The 22,378-nt window shown below is 35.2% G+C and overlaps 1 protein-coding gene across 5 annotated transcripts in view; it reads left to right on the top strand.

Annotated features, from left to right (window-relative positions):
* Positions 1-22,378, top strand: part of LOC143237371 (uncharacterized) — an 89,525-nt gene that overhangs the window by 17,074 nt on the left and 50,073 nt on the right. The window lies entirely within an intron of this gene.

The raw sequence follows: 22,378 nt of genomic DNA, 5'->3' as shown, positions 1-22,378 counted from the left end.
AAACATTTAATAACTCGATGGTTGAAGAGCTATAATATTGAACTCGAAACCTTTGGGTTAGTCATATATAATTTAGAGAACAGTGTTCGTATTAAAATTTTATAAAATGTACGTTTGTCTGTGTGTCATTTTTATTTTTTATCTTAGGGTGTAGTCATCGGAATGGCGGAGAGGGGAGCAGCACATAATTTTCCTCCTTGATTAATTTTCGACAATATTCCGAACTCCTCTCAACATTACGTTTTGCTTCGTTTCAGGACACGTAAGCTACTTCTCACACTAATTTCGTATTTTTTTTCCACTCTTGTAACTCCCCAAGTAAGAACAGTTCAAATCGCTACTCCAATTACAAAAATTTTCCGAGGAAGGAGGTTGGGGGGGGGAGAGGGTGCGACATGTGTCCACTTCTGAAAAGCCTGAGTTACTTCCAATTGTACACATTTTGCTTCCAACGCCCACTGTAAAGGTGTTGGCTGGAAATAAGAATTGGCAGTGTGCATTATTCTTTTTGGTATCATAAACCAGTAAGCCTAATTACATATCCGTTGAAGTACGAATTGAGATATTAGTATGAAACGCAATATAAAAGGTTTTGTGCATGTCTTCAGGTATCAGGTAGTTACTGTCATAGTTAGCTGCAAACATTACAAGTTCTGAATTATGACTCATAAAAATTACTTCAGTGGAGTATCTCGTACACTTCAGTTATACGCACGTAAATGGCATAATGATTATAAGAGCTAATTATAGGAAATTTATACGTAAATATTCTGCAAAATCAACAAATTAGTTTCATTATTAATTAATCTTTCAAATAAGTTGCATACATATGTAAAAATAATTTGCCAGTCGACGAAAATTGGGGTAGAAGGGGTTATGAAAGAATTTAAGTTGAGATAAGACTGTTTCCACGTGATTTGAACAGTGTACATTAATGCTTATAGCTTTGCAAAATGGCCGTTGTTCCATTCGTGGTTGTACTCAAGAGTTTTGATATGCATTGTAGTTGTGCCACTAATTTGATGTTTGGTTGTTGTTGAATGTTGATGTACGATAATGTTGACGTACAGTCATTGCTGTACCATAGTGTTGACATGCGATCGTTGTTAATGCTGATTAACGGCCCTTGTTGTACCTTAGTGATGTCGTATAGTCATTGTTGTATCTGTAATGTTGATATACAATCGTGATTGAATTCATTTCAATATCTTTATACGGTAGTTGTTATACGTACGTCAAATAAGTATGTGGTATTTAACTTTCCAGGTAGCAGGAAGTTGGTAAGGAGATATTCAGTTCTGTTTGTCGTTAGCCTCATTTGTTGTGTTGATTGATGGTTTTTGTTTTGTTTTTAATTTAGGTTTAGTAATGTTTACGTATCAGAACTGCACTACTATTGGTCCGAAACAAACACCACAGGTAAAATCCACTCATCTTGTACACCATGAATTATAGACATATCGATCTTAACGTAACAAATATACTGCGCTATGCTGAGTGGAGGGGTGGGGCTGAAGTTTAGCTTGGAGGTACTAGATATTTCAATGGTTTGTATAGCAAACACTCGGCGTACAGATAGGTATTCATTCACTTTGCTTTAATCAAATATATATACTATCAATGTTATACACAAAATAATGAATTAAAACGATGTGTGTAATAAAATAATGTGCTACGTGGTTACAGTTACATGAAGGTTCAGTGCAAGTAACAGAAACATGTTTGTGTGTATAATTAACTTTACACAGTAACTTACCTCATATTCTCATAAATGTATGTGAAGCTGACTGATAAGTGACCTGACCTTATCGAATTAAGAACCGATTGATCAACAACAGAAAATTATGTACCAGGTCAAAGTGAACCGCTGTTGTTTTTGTACTTCATAAATATGAACCTCTATTGTTTTTTGTATCTGATAAATGTGAACCTCTGTTGTTGTTTTTGTGTCTGATAAATGGGAATCTGTTGTTCTTTTTATATCCGATTAATGGGAATCTGTTGTTTTTTTATATCCGATTAATGGGAATCTCTGTTGTTTTTTATATCTGATTAATGGGAATCTGTTGTTGTTTTTTATATCTGATTAATGGGAATCTGTTGTTGTTTTTTATATCTGATTAATGGGAATCTGTTGTTGTTTTTGTATCTGATTAATGGGAATCTTTGTTGTTGTTGTTTTTTTTGTATCTGATTAATGGGAATTTTTTTGTTTTACTTTTGTATCTGATTAATGGAAATCTCTATTGTTTTTTTTGTGCCTGATTAATGGTAGTAAACAAAGATAAGAAGTTAACCAGTAGTTTTACCAACAATAAGAAACCTGATAGTAAACAAAAATAACGGACTTAACCAATAGTTTAATCTTCATGGACGATGTTTTCCTTTTTTTATGCTTTAAGAGACGAACGATTTAATCCTAGCATTAGTTTGAGTAGTGGCAATTTCCTTGTCACCCATATGAATGATGTTGGCTTTTGCAGAAGTCACTACTGGTGTGCTTGTAAAGTCTGAATCGGCAACTATGTCTATCAAAGTGCTTCTAAAGAGACCCTGAACACAGTTTGAATTGCCCAATGGTTTTGGTGTTGCGCTACTAAGGTAGCGACAAGTTGACGAATTTCAGTCTCTGATGGGAGGTCCATGTTTCTGTGTCAAGCAGGTTATTAGTTTAACTGGAATCTAAACCAAAATAATCACGAACACCAATGGCTTCAGTTGGAGCTTTTTGCTTACGGCTTCTGTGTCACTTCCAAAACGTAGGAGCGCCACCTACATCGAGGTCATTCCGAACTCAGTCAGCGTCACTCAAAACCAGAGATTCAATTGTACCATCAACATCACCCCGTTATGCATCACCACAATCTTGAAATTCATTCTCATCCAAATCGTAACTTTTTCTACTTCTCTTATTCGCGGTGGAATCGGTTCTTCACTTCCAATTGGTTGCTTACCTCCCACGTTTACGATGTAAATTTATATTCAGTGACAAATCATCATTCGGACATTCACAGTAACTGCATTTTAGGTACGAAGCGCATTTAGGATGCTCGCATTTACAAGTTAATTTTCCCATAAGTAAAACTTTATATCGAGACTTTAGTGCCTATATAGATCTGAGCGATGATGGCGGGATTATTATTTTTAATACAAATAAGAAGAGATAGAGATTTTTAGTTTACCATTGTTCGACATTGTAGCAATAGGTCAAACAAACTCAAGTCCAACTTAACATCAACAGTTTGCAACATCAATAGTTGCAAATAAGCAAATTAATTTGAGTTTACAATTTTATTTTCAGAATAGCTCCAAACAAGCAAAAGTACCCGTCGGGAAAGTTTTTTAGGGTAATCTATTAATTTAAATTATTTGTTTGACTTTAAAAAGGTTAAATGTGTTGCACTTTTGGTTTCACTCAGAGCCAATACTCTGAGCTACTTGTATTGCCTACCGTGAAAGCAAATTGTTGAGCATTTCGGCCGTGCTAAGAGCCGCTAAATAATAACATATGGTAAACCTACATTTTTTTCCTTAAGTTACGTCGTATTTTGAAATGTCAGTGACAGTGTATATAATTCCTAACAATTTATTGTAGAATATTCTGTTTGTGAAATAAAATTTGGCACCAGTATTATTAGCGTCTGTTTTCCCATCATTTCAAAAGTGAATGCTGAGCTTTGCCTGTGAGTTCAGGTCTTGAAACGCAGTGCGGGAAGCGGCCACTGTAAACGGGTTAGTGCGCTGATGGCTGAAAATTTCTTCAACTTTGTGCCTTGCATTCTGCAACCCGAAACGTTAACAAGTTCACGTCCTGTGTAACGTTTCGTTTTTCAATCTAAGATTTGTACAAACAAGATCCAAGTTAGTTACCTTGACTTGCTCAGTGAGTTAGGCTTTATATATGTTTATCAGTTGAAGAAAAGAATAAATTGTCTTAGGCCTTCTTGTTAAGCAGTTTATTTACTAAGTCACGTTAAACATAACGACGCTGTCTGTACTCATTGTTCTGTAGTTAAATAAGGACGACTTTTATATTAGTTCTATTTATTCACTTCCAACTCCTAACAAAATTTCAAACACCTTAATTATTCATAATATATGCAAAAACGGCTCGTTTGGGTTGAGAAAATATTTTACGTAGAAGAGCGAACAACGTTTCGACCTTCTTCGGTCATCGTCAGGTTCACAAAGAAAGAAAGAGGTAACTGACCGGAAGCTGACCACATGTTTGGAAGGGGTTGTGTAACTGAGTGTTGAAATGTAGAGGGCGGTGTTAGATGTTTGAATATATAATTTTATTATATTTAATATAAGTATAAAGGCGTTCCTTTGTATTGGTTTATTTTGGGTTTAAGTTGTATAAGTAAGGCTTCTTTAATTTTGCGTTTGTTTATGTTTGTTTCTTTATTTAGTATTTGAGTGTTTTCTATGGTTATGTTGTGTTTATTTAGCTTGCAGTGTTCGAAAACGTGTGAAGGTGACTTTTTATGTTCTTTGAATCTGGTTTCCATTTTTCTACTTGTTTCTCCAATATAGAAGTCGTGGCAGTTATCACATTGTATTTTATAAATAATGTTGGTGTAGTGTTTGTCAGTGTAGTTTTTACATAATATAGACCTCACTTTTGTGCCTGGTTTTTGAATAAATTTGGTATTAACTAGAATGTCATATTTTGTTACTAGTTTTTGCCAAATGTTGGTTATTTGTCTGCTGATGTCAGGAATATATGGTATGCAGCAGTATATGGTTTCGTGATTATTTTTTGATGTATAGAGTTAATGCGATTGAAAAAATTAAGTATGTGTTCTGTAGATCTGAATCCCGCAACCGTGTCATCTACATATCTGTACCAGTATAGTGGTGGATGTAATGCTGTGTTAATTGCTTGTGTGTCAACTTGTGTCATAAAAATATTGGCTAGAACTGGTGATACTTGGTTGCCCATGCTTAGGCCATTTGTTTGTATATAGTTGTGGTTGTTGAACATGAAGTTTGTCTTTATCGTGGTGAATTCTATGAGGGTTGCTAATTGGTTGCTGGGAATGTCTATAGTTGGGTTAGGGTCTCGGATATTGAGTTCTAAGGCTATCTTGCAGGCTTCAGTGGTTGGAACTTCTGTAAAGAGGGATATAACATTGAAACTGGCCATTAAGGCTTTATGATTAAGTTGATTTAGATTAGACTTGAAATTAAAAGAGTCTTTGATGAATGAGCTGGCTGATGTTCATCTTTTTTTTTGTAGAATGCCCATGCTATGTATATACCAAGATTGTAATTAAACGACTCATTTGTAGACATTATTAAGACGTGTGGACGTGGACATAAATTAAGATAATACGTTATTACTACAACGCATAACGCTTTAATGTATATCCGTGTGTTAAATCTCATCACATAATCCACTCTTAAAAAAAAAAAAAAGCCGCACAGCAAATCATATTTATTAAAGAGGGCGTAGATGACAAAAGTATGAGAAACACTGCACTAAATCACCGATTATATTAGAATATACAGTTATTACGTTAAACAGTTCGTTTTTTTTCTAAACTGACCTTTTTATATTGTTGAACTATTTTAAACTAGAGCTATAATTTGTGTACAGTGTAATTACTTCAACATTTTTAATAAAAAAGTCGATTATTAAAATAATTTTGCGTCAAACGAAAGCTTTGGTGTTTCCTATCACCGTGGTCTTTTCAGAAAAATATATAACACCCACACACGACCATTTTTAACATCGACTCACCTTTTACAAAGAAAATGGCAACGCCTTTACATGCTTTAACCAATAAACGTTATCAAAACTCTAATGTGACAAAACTCAGAATAAGCTTTCCACAGTCTAAACATTGTGATCACAATCTAATATTCTATTTTCTACAGTACAAACTGAACTGATACTTCCAATCTTGGTACGTTTGTATAAATAAAAGTTAGTTTCAATTACTCGTTCATTAACTCGCGTATTAACATGATGAAGTATTATATACCATGTTTACAAAGTTTCTTTAATGCAACATGTATTACTGTAAATAAACAACGTTTCTCTACTGCTATATCAGTGCTAACACGTTTAAACATTACCCACATACCCACGTATCCTATGTTAATTCACGCTGCGTTGTAGATTTGTTATTCCGTGAACTCAACTTTGGAGCTAGCAGAATCAAACTGAGCAGACACACTCGGAGTGATCCGGTGGTGTCCTATTCTATATGGAGTAGCCCCCCCCCCCGACCAAAAGGGAATAAAATGCGTTGGCAAGATATCCAGGGTAGGTTTTCAAGATCACTAAGTCCGAATGTGGCACTGATTTGTGGGTTTCCAGCCCCTCTACCCTTCCCAGGGATCCCATAGGCGTCATGATTGAAATGTTTTAATATTCTTACTCTCATTCTATCGGAGGCAAACGTGCCACGTATAAAATTAGTTTGTATCTCCACTCACAGCCCAGGCTTAACTACTGTTAGGCCTAAGACAAATGAATTTAATATAGTTTGGTGTCTGCGATTGGAATTAATTTGTATTTTTCTATAAATTCTCTATTTAAAGATGTATGGTTGCAATAAAGATTTGACCGCAACTGATATTTTGGTTTCTACTGGGGTAATTATAATATCATTTCGAGGTTTCAGCAAAGATGAAATAATTGGGTTCTGAAATGATCTGTTGTTTTTTTGTTTTGTTTTTTGTGTGTGTGCCTTATAAACCATTTTCATTATTAAGCTCAGTTTTCCCCATCAGGAATCCATTACCCAGAGAGGTGGCGTAGGGCAGGGTTAGGTCCAAACGCAATCCTTCCCAAGTCAGTCTCCGGGTAGTTTTAAGATCTTAATATCAATCAAAAACTATTAACGTTAAAGGCGAGCACACAGACGACGCCTTTTCTTTATATGCATATACAAAACCTAATTTGTGCACCGTTGGTGATGGAAGGTCAGTACCCGCATGAAAGGATTGTGCGTAACTTTTTCAATCCCCATAGTAACATATTTGGTGGTTAAGACTAACAAGTGAGTCAAAATTTTGTTGCATACCTCAGGCGAAACGCTTGGAAGCCAGTAAGTTCATCTGTAACAAGAACGCTGCCTGACACAAAGAGGCCAGTTATTGTTATTATTATTATTATTTTGTAAATAACACTTGCACAATAGCTACACAAGCAAACCGATGATGGTGACCTGTTCTCCCATGTCTCTAGTGGCCGAATATATATATTAAGGATGTAGTAAATCTTGTGCTAAGCGTCCTTATACAGTTTTCTCTAACCAATCACCAACAAGACAGTTTCGGCTTGGGAAAACAAAACGACTTGCTTTCAACGTGACCTTAACTATCTTCCTGTGGCCTGGTGATTATGGCACTTAATTCGCAATCTAAGGATGGATCATGGATTCGAACCTCGTTTCCAAAATACTCGCCCTAGCAGCAATAGGGTCGATATGGCATAATAGTCAACCCCATTATTCGTTGGTAAATTGTAACCTATGAGTTCGCTGTGGGTGGTGTCGATTAGCTGCTTCCCTTTAATATAATGACTCCTAAATTAAGAACAGTGAGTGCACACATCCCTCAAATAGATTTGCGTGAAATAAAAAAAACAAACAAAATTTTCGCTTGGAATTAAACGGGTCTTGACTCGTTTCTGAGCTCATATACTGTTGGCCTGACATGGCCAGGTTGTTAGGGCATTCGACTCGCAGTCTGAGGGCCGCGGGTTCGAATTTCCGTCAAACCAAATATACTCGCGAGGGCGTTATAATGTTCGGTCAATTCCACTATTTACTGGTAAAAACGTAGTCCAAGAGTTGGGGGTGGGTGACGATGACTAGCTGCCTTCCCTCTAGTCTTATAGTGCTAAATTAGGAACAGATAGCGCAGATAGCCCTCGTGTAGCTTTGCGCGAAATTCGACAAACAAACATGTATCTTTAGCCCATATTTAACTGTTAATAATAGCAATTTCATAAAAACACTTGCCTTAATGTCTCCAAGTAGTACGTTTTAAATTAATATATCATACGTTTTTATACAAGGTACTCCTTGAGTTACGTACCAATACGACTACATCATGTCATATATTTATATACAAGGTACTCCTTTAGTTACGTACTGAAATGAATACATCATATCATATATTTATATACAAGGTGCTCCTTGAGTTACGTACCAGTAAGACTATACTGTACCACGTGTTTATATGCAAATAACTATATATGGCATTTCTGGAGAGGGGATCACTCAGGGGACCCACCTCCCGTGTAAGCTATAAAATTTGTTAGTCCTTCCAGTGAGAGCCACGTACATTCTCGCGCTTTGTTTCAGCTATTGTATGATTCATGCTTCACACTTGACGTGCTGGCTGCATGAATTATCGTTGTGTGAGAGTTGGTTAGTAAAGCTGCTTCAGGTTGATTCAACCTTGTTCAAGGTCAGTGTCTATACACTGTGAAAGCCGGCACAAGTCAATTATACCATTCAGGAACATCAGACATGTCTTTACAATAATAACTAATCACATCTCATTTGTCAGTGACGTTTACATGAAGAAACAATAGAAGTTCACATCTATCAGATATAAAAACAACAGAGGTTCACGTTTATCAGACACAAAATGTAGAGACTGCCATTAATTAGACACAAATTATAGAGACTGCCATTAATTAGACACAAAAAACAATAGAGATTCCCATTAATCAGATACAAAAAACCAATAGATTCCCATTAATCAGATACAAAAAAACAAGATTCCCATTAAGCAGATACAAAAAACAACAGAGATTCCCATTAATCAGATACAAAAAAACAAGAGAGATTTCCATTAATCAGATACAAAAAAATAACAACAGTTAAGTCCATTATCTTTGTTTACTACCAGGTTTCCTACTGTTGGTAAAACTACTAGTTAAGTTCTTATCTTTGTTTACTACCAGGTTTCCTACTTTTGGTAAAACGACTGGTTAAGTTCTTGTCTTTGTTTACTACCAGGTTTCCTACTGTTGGTAAAACGACTGGTTAAGTTTTTATCTTTGTTTACTACCAGGTTTCCTACTGTTGGTAAAACGACTGGTTAAGTTCTTATCTTTGTTTACTACCAGGTTTCCTACTGTTGGTGAAACTATTGGCTTAGTCCATTATCTATGTTTACTACCAGGTTTCCTACTGTTGGTAAAACTATTGGCTTAGTCCCTTATCTTTGTTTACTACCAGGATCCCTACTGTTGGTAAAACTATTGGCTAAGTCTCTTATCTTTGTTTACTACCAGGATTCCTACTGTTGGTAAAACTATTGGCTAAGTCTCTAATTTTTGTTTACTACTAGGTTTCCTATTGTTAGTAAAACTATTGGCTAAGTCCCTTATCTTTGTTTATTATCAGGTTTCCTACTGTTGGTAAAACTATTGATTAAGTCCCTTATCTTTGTTTATTATCAGGTTTCCTACTGTTGGTAAAACTATTGATTAAGTCCCTTATCTTTGTTTACTACCAGATTTCCTACTGTTGGTAAAATAATTGGTTAAGTCCCTTATCTTTGTTTAATACCAGGTTTCCTACTGTTGCTACTGTTCTGGTAGTGCATTCAATCGCTTGTAGTTTCGTCGTTCGTTTTCAAGAACGACGCAGTCATAATCTTACAGGAGAATTTTTCAGAGGGTTTTTGTAAAAGTTGTGCCTGAATGAGGTTATGAATAAGAAAGCTGAAGTTCATGGAACTTGCGTCCGTTCTGGATATATATTTTAAGTTAGCTCGAGAAACTGACGACGTGCTTGAATTATCGAAACTTTTGGTACCAGTTTTTCCCGAATGAAGGTTTAAAATTGCTCGAATCGCCATATTTTCTGTTTCTAATTTTGACCGTATGTGTTGCAAGTTAGGAGAATGAGTTTGTAACAGTTTTTTTTTTTTTGTTAGTGGTGGTGTATCAAATAACGGCAATTAGGGCTAGCCACGCCATTCGCCCTTGCTGGACGTGGAACAATGAGCAAGCTTGTTTTTGTGTGTAGTGTTATCTTATATATATATATACGTGTGTGTGTATGTGTAAGGTTTTAGCGGACTACAAGACTTAAGTTTTTACTTTGAAGGCTTTGGGAATATTTTTCTCTGGGTTTAACATAACGATGAATAATCACAGGCTTTGGCTTTCAAAAGAGCCAGAGGTTTGTTTCACTTAACTAGAAGTTCGGCATTTCGTTACGTTTTGGTAAAATCTGAGCTTAACTTTATGGTTATTTTACTTTGTTTACTTCATTTACTGTTATCATTCAGATTTTCTAGATTTATCTATCTGTACTTGAAATTACAGGCCGATTACACTTGAACTGGCAACAGAAACCGATAAAGGTTGTTTTTCTTCGCATATCTTATTAGTTCAACAGATACACACAGGAAACACTTCTTGTTCTTTGGTTTTATTAAGTATGGTAATGTGTTGTTTTCGTATTCAACAAACATTCGTGTTGTTGTTTTTTTATTTATCTTTTCCTGTCTCTTTCTATTGGTCTAACATGACCTGGCGGTTAGGGTGTTCGATTGCAATCCGCGGGTCCCATTTAAGTTATAAGGTCGTAATAACGTTACGGTCAATCCCACTATTCGTTAGTACAAAGAGTAGCTCAAGAGTTGGTGATATTGACGATTAGCTGCCTTTTCGCTAGACTATTACTGTTAAATTAGGGACGGCTTCCACAGATAACCCTCGAGTAGGTTTGTGCAGAACAAACCAAACTCTCCTTGTCTGCACTTCGAACTCGGCACAGTTTCAGAGAGATAGCACGCTCCATAGTTTGGTTTCCTTGAGCCTCCAGTCTGTAGGTCCTAACAGAGAAGCACGCTCCATAGTTTGGTTTCCTTGAGCCTCCAGTCTGTAGGTCCTAACAGAGAAGCATGCTCCATGGTTCGGTTTCCTTGAGTCTCCAGTCTGTGGGTCTTAAATGAGAAACATGCTCCATAGTTCGGTTTCCTTGAGCCTCCAGTCTGTGGGTCTTAACTGAGAAACGTGCTCCATAGCTAGGCCTTGAACCTCTAGTTTGTGGGCCTTAATTTAGAAACATGTTCCATAACTCGGCTTTCTTGAGCTTCTAGTTTTTAGGCCCTAACTGAGAAGCATGCTCCATAGCTCCTTTTGTTGAGATTCTAGTCTGGGTACTCTAATTGAATGTTGTCAGGTGTATCTGCGAACCGTAAAATACCATATAACTAATGATAAGAAATTCTAATAACCTTTACCTACCGATAAAGTGAAACATTGTAATCTTACAAAAAGGTTGAGGCACATGAAGCCTATTCACACTTTTTTACACACATGTAACGAGCTGTAATTTTCATAAAAGTGTTCATTGTATGTCTCACATATAAAGTATGTTCAATTAATTAAATTATATTTTGTAGACAGAATAAAAATAATATTATCCACGCAAACGCGAGAAGTAACAAATTATTTTAAAGGTCAATGCACTCTTTGAGAGCAAATACGATAAAATATCATCTTGGGTACAACGTGTATATTTTAACACGAGATTTGAGGAACCACGTTTAAAGTTGAAAAAAAAATACAAAGATCAACTAATATCTTTATATTATAATGTAATAAAAATTATTCCACTTGATTTTGACAGAAGCGCGAGTTGCTTTTGTTTATACATCTATTTTCATAATCTATAATATACTCGATTTGTGTAATTAATCATACACTTTTTTAACAAGCACTCATTTTTTGAGGTTACTTTCAATTGCGCGTAAATTCTCTACACCTACATTTTCCAGACCGGCTGGCGGAGTCCCACCAGGAGGCTATCATTGCGCATGCTTGAATCGAATTGGTAATCAATATTCTCAAGTCGTGTATTAAAATTTTGTTATTTTATCGTAACATAAAAACAACGGAATTACTTTACTATAGAAACGATTTTTACACCTGAAAGTTATTTTAGTGTAGCGATTTACCCGTTTTTTAAAGATTTTTTTATTAATATGTCACACATTACCACCGTATGAAGTTTTGAATTTAAATGTATGTGTAATAAATGACGCTTGTATTTTTAGTTATGTGTTAAATTTATACATTTCTCTGCATGTTTCGAACTTAACATTTGATATAATTTACGAGCTCTGTGATTATCAAAGACCTACTAATAGTTAAAGCCTCCATGTGAATTTAGCTGACGCGTATCAAGAGATTCCCAAGCCCATCATTTTTGATGAATATGGATAACTATTCACTTCGCACTCTGTAGCTGAAAGCAATTTACTGACAGTACTGATACTGTGTAAAAGCGGTGGTATGCTGTTTTTACTTTCTCCTGTCTCGCTTTTTCACGTTCGTCTGCCAGGTTTCTGTAATCGATAAATCAAATTAAGCACCAGCAGGGAAAGTTTAGACGTCATTCAATGTAGTATTTGTGTATGACATATATATATTCACTTCTTAGAAGTTATTTTTTTTTTAAATTTCTGATGTTTTCTTAGTTGCTTAATTACGTATATATATAATTATATCTAATACTGGGTGAAAGTAAAGAAGTTTTTGTTTGTTTTTGAATTTCGCGCAAAGCTACACGAGGGTTATCTGCGTTAGCCGTCCCTAATTTAGCAGTGTAAGAATAGAGGGAAGGCAGCTAGTCATCACAACCCATCACCAACTCTTGGGCTACTTTTTTTATAACGAATAGTGGCATTGACTGTCACATATAACGCCCTCACGGCTGAAAGGGCGAGCGTATTTGGTGTGACGGAGATTTGAACCGACGACCCTCAGATTATGAGTCGAGTACCCTAACCACCTGGCCATGCCGGGCCCGCTTTAAGGTATAGAAGGCAATATAAAGAAAGAATTATTGGACATACTGAAGATCGAACATAGATTACCACAAAGAAAAACTCAATGGTAGATGAAATTGATTTGGCAATTAAACTAATTTCCATACTTAAATGAATAGTTAAGAGTTTATCAAGTCGTTTACACAGACAAACATACATCTGGATTGTAAATGTAATTAACAATGGAAGGAGGAATATTTTACTTAATGAGTATCAAGCCCTCACTTCAGCATAATCAAGACAGTTAGAACCGCAGCCATGGATATTATTTGCGACTTTTTAAATTTTTACAACAAAATTTGTAATTTTAGTGAAAATAAAAAAAATGTCCGTAAGTGACGTAGAGGCGCAATCACGAATTACTTGTTATCATTGAACCAATATGTTTGGTTTACGGAAAGCACTCGTTATTCAAGAACTTAAATTATTTTATATTATTAGTGTACGATTAATTAGTTTACACCGAATCCTACAAATTATAGATGCTGTTTAAATCATTGTTGATGAAAAAAAAACAAAGTTTAAAGGGAAATAACTACAGAGATGTTTTTCAGGAGGAAATATATAATCCAGATAGTTGTTACAATGGTGAAATGGGTACAACTTGTAGGTCATTAACTGTGCTAAACAACTTAGAAATAAACTTGTAAAAAGTAGGACGATATTTAACACACATTCACTCTTGAAATATACGTCACATCTTCACGACCAGACTACATCACACAATTAGTTCTTTTTAATTCTAGGCCTATCATAACTTGGCGAACATAATATTATTGTCAACGGCTTGCAGCTTTCTCTGACAAATAACAGTTAATCTAGCTAACAAAATTAGAGCATTAAAAATGTATAGCTTACAATAATTTACTACCTAAACCAGAAAAGAATGAACAAGACATTTGTTGCTAATTTAACATTGTTCTGTTAGTCGTAAATACGCTACCTGAACTCTAAACCATTTATAAAAGCATATATTGTTGTCTAACTCAAAACAGCTCCCCGCTAGTTCAGCGGTAAGTCTACGGATTTGTAATCCTAAAATTAGGGGTTCGATTCCCCTCGGTAGGCTCAGCAGATAGCCCAATGTGGCTTTGCTATAAGAAAACACACACAAACTAACTCAAAACATATCTTCGGCGGGTTTTAGGGGAACTGACTGTTTAATTAAAAATGTTTATTTTTTAACTTATAACCTGACGAAACATGATTTCATTCTGGATAGATGTATGACAGTATCTTCAATAAAATAATATTTGCGCTCAGCTGTAAGAGGGCGTGGATGACGATCAAATCCCACAAGCAGTTCCGACAAGAGTAGCATAAAAGTTGGCGGTTGGTGCTGCTTACAAACTGTTTTACCTCCTCTCATTCTCTTCACAGATAGCCCTAGAGTGGCTTTGTGGTAATATCGATAAACAAACACATCATCAAAACCATTACCAGTTATATCGTTATCAATAAATTTTGAGAAAAACAAGTTACATACGTAGACTGTTAATAAATATTAACCTACTAATTAATGTATCTGATTTAAAACATGCTAACTTGGAGATTTCATTAGTGGGGCACATTCTCTGATATCGATATTTTCGGTTGTAATCCAAATAATAAATTAGAGAGTTCGGATATTTAGGTTAGTCGTGATTAGGTTGATATTAAATACCGTGTATAGATTATGATAACATACTGCGTATAGGTTGCTGTGCAGTTTGTTTTCTTGATTAATTTAAAATACTATGTATAGATTGTTTTAAAAATACCAGGTATGGTTTATTGTAAAGTAATATTTATGTAAAATACTGTCTGTTGATTAGTATGGCATATCGTGTGTATGTTATTATAATATACTGTATTCATTATTACTGGATCATAATTTATTAGTGCCTTTGATCATATTATAATAGAACTGTTGCTTAAATGATACCGGACAAACTTTTTTATTACGCGATGTCCAACTCCCAACTTCGCGAAATTTATATCCTCTGTGCATGTAGATTTGCGGTAAGCGATCAAATTTTCCCGTTTCTCGTCACACAGAACAATCTTTTCTCAGTTCTCAAGGTGCAGATATGACGTTATGAATACTTCACACGCGGATCTAATGCACTGGCGTCATCTATATAAATATAATACTACCGTCTGTTGTATGTCAATGTAAATACTTTGTAAGGTATGGATGGATCTTCACCAAAATTGATATAAAGATTCATTAGGTCCATGGAGAAATACACGCGTTTTCAATTTTGCATTTTGTGGTTTTTATGAATTTTTTTTACCGCTACTTCGCTCTTGTTGATGGATTTCCACCAGGTTTGGCGTAAAGGTTTGTTGAGTCCATGAGGAGGTACGTGCAAATTTACGGTTATACGTTTTTTTGCTTTGCTGTTTTTTGGGCGTTTTGGGGTTTTTAAAAATTATATATAAACGAAACAACTTTTCATGTCCAAAGATAACCTTTCATTAATCATGAATTTACGTAGCTTCTGGTCAGGGTACGGGTACCCCAGCAAGTAACATTTAATCTATAAATCTTGAAATATTAAAGTTGTTACTGTTATACAGAAATTATCAAACTGTTTTATTTCTTAACATATTATACTGGAAAAAAAGGCTTCTTGTTAAGTATCATGTACTCTTGGTATAGTGGACTTCCTTTGAAAAGGTAAAAAAGAAAAAGTAGTTTGAAGTAAATAAGTTAAAAATTATTATTTTTATTAGCAGTTGAAGGGATACATGAAGGAATAGTTTGATTTTAATATTTTCTCAAACTGGTACAGTGAAATATATGTAGTTCTTCGTTTCTTGTAATAAGTTTTGAGAAGACATGCTTTTTATATATTTACTGTTTTTAAATTACATGTTTTATAGCTATTAATAAAACTTATAAGAATATCTCTGATTGCGTATCGTAATGTATTGGCTTATGTATTATATTCACTCTCTAATTAGGACAGATAGCCTTCAAGTAGCTTTGTGCGAAATTCAAAACAAACAAACACTCTCTAATTAGGATTAACGCAGCATGCCAAGCAAATGCGCGTTGTGTGGGCTGTGGGGAGAATCACTACATTACACAATGTACTAAACAAAATCCCAACCCCAAATGCTGCAATTGTGGGGAAGAACACACGGCTAATTATAAAGGATGCCAGAAATATAAATCCATTAAAACACACTTGAACGAAATTAAAAATCCCAACATGAACAAGTCGCCACCACCACGAACAATTAAGGAACCCACACCTACCACTCCAGCACCACAAAGTACAACTACACAAACAAACACTTACGCTGCAGTGGTTAAAACTTCATCATCCCGACAGGAAAAACCATCACCATGTGAAGACGAAATACCCAAACCACCTCAAAACACACAACCAACAACGATTGAAACCACATTGACATCTGCCATAACTTCCACCTTCTCGGAAATAATGGCAGAATATACAAACCCTACAAACACCAACAGTCTCACAGACATAATAGTTAAAATCATATTGAAAAACATACACAAATTCTTGCCGCAAATTTTAACCTCCATCATAAACTCCACGAAACATGGATAACTTCACAGTTTTACACATCAATATCCAGGGTGATCTTGCTTCCAAGATACATGAGATTGAAGACACAACAAACTCCATAAAACCTGATGTAATTATAATTAGTGAAACTCTCCTATATAACTACCATCGATTCAAATTAAACGGCTACTCCATTATGAGACATGACAGGAAGGATAATAGAGATCCAAACAGAGGTATTTTATTATTGTATAAGACTGAACTTATAGTTCAGGAACTTAGTATCCCTTCCAGTAATGAATCAATAATTATTAATGTAAAAACGCAAAATCATACAGACGTTACTGTGGCGGGCATCTACTGCTCGCCTAGTACAGTGTTAGATGTAAATCTTTTGAATATATTGTATAATAGCAATTCTAATCTTATTATTATCGGCGACCTAAACAGTAAACATATAGCATTCAACTGTCGAAGTACAAACGCAAATGGCAATATACTTTTTCAATTTCTGGATGAATCAAACATGACTTTATTAAATGATGCAACACCGACACATATCTCGTACGCACACGGCACCAGTAAAATACTGGACCTATGCCTGTGTTTGTCTAATATGAGTCGCAAATTCGTAAACTTTCATGTTGGTCACGACTTGGATAGTGACCACCTCCCAGTTTAGTGTATCTTCAATCTTACCTCCCACTTAAATAAAATCATAGTTAAAGACCAACTGAATTACAACAAAGCTAATTGGCCAGTTTTCCAAACCATATTAAATGAAACCTTACCTCCAGAAGTACTACACATTGCCGCGGACGCATCAGATATAGATGCATACTGTCATATCATCTCTGAGTGTCTAAAACATGCAGCCAACAGTTCGATACCGAAACAAAAACACTTCACAACAACTCATTCATGGCAACCACATAAAGACATAATACACTTAATTAAAGTCAGATGTATACTCCGCAGACAGTACATTCAAAATCGCAACCCCATACTTAAAACACAGATAAACACAATAAGGAATAAAATACGAAACTTAATCAGACAACAAAAACAAGAAAACTTGGACATCTTCTGTTCCGATCTAAATCACAAAACTGATCCTAAACAATTCTGGACACACTTGAAAAGATTTACAAATACAGGAACAACAAACACAGTATATCCACCACTGGAACTGGATGGAGAAACAGCATACACAAACACAGAAAAAGCCGAGATATTTAAAAAACACCTAGAAAACACGTTCAAGACACATCATGAACCAGACATGAACAGATACTTCTATAATACAGTTAACAACTTTATAGATCACAACAGAAGCATTTTTACACCTAAGTTTCCAGTCAACACTATTATACACCAAGAAAAAACAAAAGACTGGAGCACTCATCAACTGATTAAACATATCACTGTAACAGAAGTCGTAACTGCTATTAACAACACAAAAAACAAAGCCCCTGGAGAAGATGGTATTCAAGCTATCCTCCTAAAAAAAGGCACTCAGAGATTATATGAAAACCTAACAGTGTTATTTAATCTATCACTATCAGCAGGATATATCCCCTTTTCTTGGAAGGAAGCAATAATATTAATGTTCCAGAAAGAAGGAAAGCCAGCGAATAAACCAAACAACTACCGCCCGATTAGCTTAACCAGTTGTATTGGCAAAGTATTAGAGAGGATAATTAGTAATCGTCTGTCAGTATACTTAGAAGAAAATTCAAAATTAGTTTCACTGTGTCGGTTAAAAAAAACCAAGATAAATAATAAAAGAAAAAAAAAACTTCTTGTTCGTCCATGCATGGACTGAGCCCTGAAATGGGCCTGAGTATGATGTTATACTTTTACTCTGGCCCAAAGCTATAAAAAAAAAAAAAAAAAAAAAAATCCCTAAAGACAGACGCTATAATCGTTCGGGAGGGAGGAAGAGGTCTAATGACCTGACCCTCCTGGGTATTTAACATCAATACCCAAATACCGACACAGTGAAACTAGGCTTAACTCATCATGCCGCCCTTATTTAATGTTATATAACTCTGATAATACGTAATTGACAAATCTAAATCTTTTGACAGCTATTAATATTCAATAGCTACACAGATTTTATTTGAGTAATTTATACATAATAAGCGTATTTACGCACGAGTAAGGAATATGATTATGCTAATATAATAATAAGTACATGTAGGCAAACAGCGATTTGTTGTTGTTTTGAATTAAGCACAAAGCCACACAGTGGGCTATCTGTGCTCTGCCCACCACGGGTATCGAAACCCGGTTTTTAGCGTTGTAAGTCCGCAGACGTACCGCTGAGCCACTGGGGGGCAACAGCGATTTATAAGCACCTTTAAAAAGTTTTGTTGACGGTGGAACGTTTCTACGGAATATTGGTCTGTCTACTTCAACACTTTTACCACATTTGTTTTTTAATATTGAGATTCAGGTTTGCATTATACGTTACACAATGTCAGTACAAGAAAGATAACGAAGGTAGGTTAAACAGAACTTTCAAGACCATTTTTGTTCATATTATTGAAAACGTAAAGTAAAAATGGTGAAGTACCTAAGACTGGAGAAAAACAACAGATAATGGAGATAATAATTGTGGATCAAATTTGATGTGTGAGGTTGTTTTTAATTCATTTTCGAGATGTAATAATTTAGTGTGTGTGTGTGCACATTAGTTGGATGCGTGACGGTCTGAAATTTACAGAGTAGGTATCAAATGAATTTACCAGTATGCTTACATTGATAATTTTTCATATATTCCGCGAAAAATAATTTGAGACTTGTTTATTGAGTACTATATACATTTCAATTAGAAAATGGCTGGGTGGTTAGGGCGCTTGAGTCGCAGTTTGAGGGTTGCGGGTTCGAATCTCTGTTACACCAAACATATTCACCCTTTCAGTCATGGGGGCGATCTAAAGCTACGGTCAATTCCACTGATCGTTGGTAAAAGAGTAGCCCGAGAGTTGGCGCTGGGTGGTGATGACTAGCTGCTTTCTCTCTGGTCTTACACTGATAAATTAGGAACGGCTAGCGCAGATAGTCATCATGTAGCTTTGCGCGAAATTCAAAACAAACAAAGCAAACTGAATAAAGGCAAAAAACTTATTTATACCAAATAATCTTCCAGTGTCCCCAGTTCTTTAACTAGGTTTATATACTGGAGTGATGGAACCAACGGTTGTAGGCCTGGTGGTTAGGGCACTTGAGTCGCAATCTGCCGAAAGAGTAGCCCAAGAGTTTGCAGTGGGTGGTAATGGTTAGATGCCTTCCCTCTTGTCTTTTACTGCTAAATTAGGGTTGACCATCATGGATAGTCCTCGTGTAGCTTTGCGGAAAATTCAAAACAAACCAAACTCAGCAGTTTTGGGGTGTTATCATTGCAATAATCTTTATGGAATTATATTCTGTGCAGTGTTATGCAACGCAACGGGTATAATTTATGTTACCTGCTGGAGTTGTGCGATCTAAATTCGGGTTTATACGTGTTTAGTTGGTTTGGAAAGGCTTGTGTACATTCTGAGATGAAATTAACTGTAATAAAAAACAAGAATGTAGTATTTTAATTCCGTAAATATATCGCTTATCTATCTGGGGATGCATATCAAATTATACAAAGACATTTCCAGCACCATATGTCTTGGACAGTGTTAATTTATTCTTTCTAGATTCTGTAAACGAAACTACTTTCAACACTGTCTTGGACAGTGTTAACTTGGTCTTGTAAAGGAAACTACTTTCAGTACCACCTGTCTTGCACATGGTTAACTGAATTTTGTAACATCCTATAAATAAAACTATTTCTAACATCATCTGTCTTGGAGACTGTTAACTTGGTCCTGCAATATCCTGTAAAGGAAACTACTTTCAGTATCATCTGTCTTGCATATGGTTAGCTGATTTTTGTAATATCTTATGAACAAAACTGTTTCTAACACCATCTGTCTTGGACAATGTTAATTATTCTTACAATATCCTGCAAGTTAACATGCATTTAATTCAAATCTCCATTCTTTCGAAGAAATAAAAATATAGTTTGCAGAAAAGAAACGATTTAAGTATGTAGTAACATCGTGCACCATGTGCAAATTTGGTTCTTGAATTGTCTGTGGAGAAATTTTGTTTCTCTAAAATGGGTAATTTTTAAGATATATTAATTTATAACATGGGTTTTCTTTGTAATCGCCCCCATTATACATGTAAGTTAGTCACAATAATAATTATTTATTTCTATATAATAAGTTGTAAAGAATAGAAGATACTCCCGGTTAGAAAGCGATAAGTTTATAGACTTACAACGTTAAAATCGGGATTTCTATTCCTCGCAGTAGTTACTTCAGATATGAAGAAAGGCAGAAAGCGACAATTCATATTTGTCGAGTAAAAGTAGTTCCAACGTGATATCTAGATATAAAGTAAAATTCCGAGGAAAGTTTTTCTTTGTTTTATTCCTATTTGTGTGTGTGTGTGTGTAAGTATATTATATAAATTGAGGTTTTAATAGAAATAATATAAATGCCACATTTTTGAGTGCTGTTTCAATTTATGAAGTTTAAGCCATCACGTTGCTATAGTAACTAAAACAGTACTTTATGATAATGTACAAAACGCAAACTAACGTGGCAGGGGTTTAGTTTAGAGAGAGAAATCTGAAGAATTTTCTCTCCAACTGGGGTGATCAGGAACGTTGTGGTTTCTCTTCGTACCCTTTCGTGAAAGATTATTGAAATTAGTAGGGTTTTTTGTTTTTTTCTTTTATTTTGACTTTTTTTTGGGTGAAAGAATGAAGTTGGTCATAATATTGATGAGCGAGACAAAGGTAGCATCGGAGAAACCAGTCAGACTAGATCCCGAAAAGCAGATGTCAAAGTAAATATGAACATGAACATAAACGTGAAATGACCCGATTCAGGGCATAGCAATAAAGTTGCCTTGGCTGGGATCTAAAGATCCAATGCCTGAAATTTGGCTCTGGGGGAAAACGGAAGTGCCCCGAGAAAACCCACTTTCACAGGACAGGTGCCGGAAGATTTACCTGTCCTGTGCCCGAATAATGTACAATTATGATATATGCACATATGACGCACTTTAACATGGGTAACTTCTACAAATGAAGGAATAATAGGTTACAGATTTCCAGTAACAGCCTTCTCCTCGGAAGACTCAGCAGATAGTCTGGTGTGGCTCTGTTATAAAAAAAACAACAACAACAAAAAAAAAACAACAGTGATAGCCCTATAAGTTAAAGAATTGTGAAGTACACGATGTTGCTGCCATCTAGTGGTTACTTGGTACATTCTTGCTTACATATACAGGGAAACTAAGTAAATTATTTTAGGCTGTTCTTCCAAGAAAGTTGTGAAACATGCTCAGAAATTCTCATTTCACAAACGTCTGTTTTGTTTAGTAATTTATTTTTTTAAAACTATGCGTTTTACAGTATAACAACTTACATAGTTATGTTATCTGTTTATTAATCTGCCTTATATTTTCCATTAGTATTGCATTTAGCATTAATCAAAGCAAACAGCCTACTTAGTACATAGGTCAGAAATAAACGTCATCTCAGTAATGTATATAGCTATTTTACTGTGTAGTTTGTTCAAGGTGAATTTGTTGGCTCGATTTTGCTGTGTAGTATTTTGAGGTATATTTATGAACTCGGTTTCACTGATTTTCATAGCTTTATGTTCAATATTTGAGTAATGAAACTTACCTGAGTCAGCTATTACTTTACTTTATAGATGGATGCTTCCAAGTACTAAACACTTTAAGATGTTCAGAAAATTGGAAGTAATTTGGGTGATTGGTTTTGTTTTACTGTTTACCATTTTCTAATTTTGTATTTTTTCCAATTGTTGCTACTATATTAACATCACAGAGTTAATTACAGAATAATATTTGAGGAACACAGCTGTTAATACATGCTGCGTTAATGGCTTTGGAAGGTTTTTTGGGCAAACATGCATATTTAGATATGCTTTTATTTAGATATACATAAACTAAGTTTC

Source organism: Tachypleus tridentatus, chromosome 13 (assembly GCF_004210375.1).
Source record: "Tachypleus tridentatus isolate NWPU-2018 chromosome 13, ASM421037v1, whole genome shotgun sequence".
Classification (NCBI taxonomy): Eukaryota; Metazoa; Arthropoda; class Merostomata; order Xiphosura; family Limulidae; genus Tachypleus; species Tachypleus tridentatus.
Note: the sequence above shows the minus strand (reverse complement) of the source record. Positions and strands in the feature narration are given on the sequence as shown.